Genomic DNA, 4,191 nt, shown 5'->3' with positions numbered 1-4,191 from the left:
GAGCTTTCTGCATGTGGAGGTGAATGCAGGGTCACAGGTGTTTGGAGGAGGAAGCTTTCTGCATGTGGAGGTGAATGCAGGGTCACAGGTGTTTGCAGGAAAATGGTTTTTGCATGCGGAGGAGGTGAATGGCGGGGCATGGAGATGGAGCAGACACCAGTGGCTGCAGGTGCCCACCCACCGTTTGCCCCCTTCCTGCAGAGCTCTGGTCTTGTTCTGGTCCCTGTGCCTACCTACAGCGTGCCTGGTGACCTCTCGAGAGAATCCTGATTGGTCTGAGCCATTACGGTCATCCCATCTCTGTGTCAGTGATGTGTTTGAGAAGGAACCTGTTACCTACTCCTGGCCAACCAGGGTTCAAGAACATCTCCTGGAGCCTCCTGGGGAAGGTTTGCTCTGTGGTAAAGGGAAGAGGAGACATTTTCCTCTCCTGCTGCTGGGCACCATTGCATTCGGATGCTGCCGGGGTCTGTGGCAAACATCATGCTGCAGCGACAGGAGCTGATTGGAAGGCAAGGCCAAGGTACCGAGGATGGGAGAATCTTTGGGACTCCCAGTCCTTAAGATATACCCAAGCTTGGTACCAACTGAATGTTTAAGAAAAAAAAAAAATATATATATATATATATATATATGTGTATATATACATACACACATACACACACACACACCCCCCCACACACACCCAAGTGAAACTCTTGCATATGGGCATGAGAAGCTGACAAGAATGTTCATATCAGCAAAGCTCATAGTAGCAAAAAGCCAGAATGACTGAGTGATGTAGTCACACGTGGAATATTATACATCAGGGAAAGGATGGACTATGCCGCCACAATATGGATGACCTTGGAAGCAATATTAAATTTGAAAAAGGGCCAGGCGCAGTGGCTCAGCCTGTAATCCCAGCACTTTGGAAGGTTGAGGTGGGTGGATTGCCTGAGCTCAGGAGTTCAAGACAAGCCGGGGCAACACAGTGAAACGCCATCTCTGATAAAATACAAAAATTTAGCCGGGCAGGACAGCGTGTGCCTGTAATCCCAGCTATTCGGGAGACTGGGGCAGGAGAATTGCTTGAACCTGGGAGGTGGAGGTTGCAATGAGCAGAGATTGCACCGCTGCACTCCAGCCTGGGTGCCAGAGCGAAACTCCGTCTCCAAAAAAAAAAAAAGGATGTCTGTTTAACATACATGTATTTATGATACTGCAATATTTTACAATGTGATAAAAAGTGCAAACTTTAGGACAGGGACAGTGGAGACCTTTTGGTGGGGGCCAGGGAACAGGGGAAGGGAGGAGCACACAGGACGATGAGGTGGTTGGTTTTGTTCAATGTCTTGGTTTGGATAGTGGGTTCATGCTTGTTTAAGGAAAGATGAAAGAAAGAAAAAAAACCCTGGTTTTTTTTTTTTTTTTTTTTTTTTGAGGCCCAGGCTGGAGTGAAGTGGCATGATCTTGACTCACTGCAACCTCTACTTCCCAGGTTCAAGCGAGTCTCCTGCCTCCTGAGTAGCTGGGATTACAGGTGGGCGCCACAGCACCTGGCTAATTTTTGTATTTTTGGTAGAGATGGGGTTTCACCACATTGGCCAGGCCTGGTCTTAAATTCCTGCCCTCAGGTGATCCACCTGCCTTGGCCTCCCAAAGTGCTGAGATTACACGCGTGAGCCACTGCGCTGGCCGACTTTGTCAGTTTCTGTGTTTTACCAACTGAACGTCTCAGGCATCTGTTGTGTTTCCTCCACATCCACAGCGATCTGCCAGGGTGGCACTACCGGGATCTCTCACCCGCGTAGCCGCAGTGAGCTGTAGTGTTGTCTCTAAGCCCTCTCCTCTGGCTCCCTCCAAACCAGTCTGTGTAGCTGATGAGATGAGTTTTTCCAGATGGGAATTCCTACTTCTGCTAGAGAAAGGCAAGAACTGGGCTCAGTTTCCCTCCTATTCCAGTGCCTGCTTGCATGAGCGATACTCCCTTGTAATTAATTTTCAATAAGTCCTATTCATTCTTCTGTTTCTTTTTTTTTTTTTTTAGCTGCTCTGTTGCTGAGGCTGGAGTGCAGTGGCACGATCTCAGCTCACTGCAGCCTCTGCCTCCTGGGTTCAAGCAATTCTTCTGCCTCAGCCTCCCAAGTAGCTGGGACTACAGGTGGGTGCCACCGTGCCCGGCTAATTTTTTTGTATTTTTACTAGAGATAGGGTTTCACTGTGTTAGTCAGGATGGCCTCCATCTCCTGACCTCAGGTGATCCACCTGCCTTGGCCTCCCAAAGTGCTGGGATGACAGGCGTGAGCCACTGTGCCCGGCCTCATTCCTATTCATTCCTTAGCGCTCAGTTTTCCATGAAAGCCTTCTCTCACCTGAAGATTCCCGTTGACTCATGCATGCCCCAACTGTTTTCTAGAACATTTTAACAGGGACAGAGGAGGGGAGTGATGGTTGGTCTCACTGACTTCATGATTTACTTCTCTGATCTGAACCGTTTCATTTTTTGCAGGGAGTCCTTGGCCTGATAGCTCTGGGCCTGCCTTGCTGTAGCACCACCATCTATAGGCAAAAAACAAAAACAAAAAAAAACATTATCTGTAGGAGCAGTGCGTTTGAATCCCTAGGCCTTAGGCTGAGCTCATGTTTGTTACCATAGAGCTGGCCCAGCCTCAGAAGCACGAGAATTCCTTTCCTTTCTGAATTCATGATCAAGGTCAGAGAAGGTGATGCCTGAGCTGAGCGTGGAGGATGAGTGGGAGAGACTCATTAAAGAAGATGGTGATCTAGGAACCAGACCCAAAGCAGAGAAAGATTCAAAGACCCTTCACTGACCAAATGAAGTGTAGTCAGAACGGGTGACGTTTCCTCAGCAGTGAACAAAAATATGAATCCTGCAAGAGAGCCGAGCTGCTTCTGAAGGTTACAGATAGGGCCGGACTTGGTGGCTTATGCCTATAATCCTGGCTTTTTGAGAGTCAAAAGCGGAGGATCACTTGAACCAGGAGTTCGAGACCAGCCTGGACAACATAGTGAGACCCTGTCTCTACAAAAATAAAATTAGCTCAGCCGGGCATGGTGTCTCACACCTGTAATCCCCACCATTTGGGAGTCTGAGGCAGACAGATCACCTGAGGTCAGGAGTTCAAGACAAGCCTGACCAATATGGTGAAACCGCATCTCTACTAAAAATACATAAATAAGCATGGTGTTGTGGTGTGTGCCTGCAGTCCCAGCTACTCAGGAGGCTGAGGCAGGAGAATGGCTTGAACGAACCCAGGAGGTGGAGGTTACAGTGAGCCAAGATTGTGCCACTGCACTCCAGACTGGGTGACAGAGGCGAGGCTCTGTCATTAAAACAAACAAACAAAAAAAACCAAAACCCCACAAATAAGCTGGGAGTCATGGCATGTGCCTCTGGTCCCAGCTGCTTGGGAGGCTGAGGTGGGAGGATGGCTTGACCCCAGGAGGTGGAGGCTGCAGTGAGCCGTGATTGCACCACTGCACTCCAGCCTGGGGGAGAGAGTGAGATCCTGTCTCCAAAGAAACAAAAAAAGGTCACCAACACAGTCGAGGGCAATATTGTCCAGTGTTTGGAAATGGGCAAAGAAAATGCCGTGTGTCCTTTCTGTGGAACACCAGGTGCCATCCTCCTGATTCCTGGGGATTATGATTCTATGGGGTGCACTGTTACTTATCTTTCTAATAACTCGGCTATTTTACAACTCCCTAGGGATGAAAGCTAAGCTGTAAAAAACTTGCAGTAATGCAAGTGACTCTTACCTACAAGAATACAAATGAATTTTGTCTGGCAAAGATACAATTGATTTCTATCCTGAAGAAAAGATGATCTAAAACATTACATTTTATTGCATTGTAGGATACTAAGGGTATTAACCACCTTTGCATTTATTAGCAACTTAATTTCAGCATTTCTGGAATATATTTGACCTCAAACAACATGGGTTTAAAGTGTTTGGGTCCACTTATATGTGGATTTTTTTCAACACATATATTGGAACATTCTTTGGAGATTTGTAACAATTTGAAAAAACTGGAAGATGAACTGCATAGCCTGGAAATATTTGAAAAAATTAAAAAGGTAGGTCATGAATGCCTAAAATATATGTAGTACTAGTGTATTATTTTTAGAAATAGGGTCTTGCAGCCGGGCGCGGTGGCTCAAGCCTGTAATCCCAGCACTTTGGGAGG

Source organism: Cebus imitator, unplaced genomic scaffold, assembly GCF_001604975.1.
Source record: "Cebus imitator isolate Cc_AM_T3 unplaced genomic scaffold, Cebus_imitator-1.0 Scaffold441, whole genome shotgun sequence".
NCBI classification, from domain to species: domain Eukaryota; kingdom Metazoa; phylum Chordata; class Mammalia; order Primates; family Cebidae; genus Cebus; species Cebus imitator.
Note: the sequence above shows the minus strand (reverse complement) of the source record.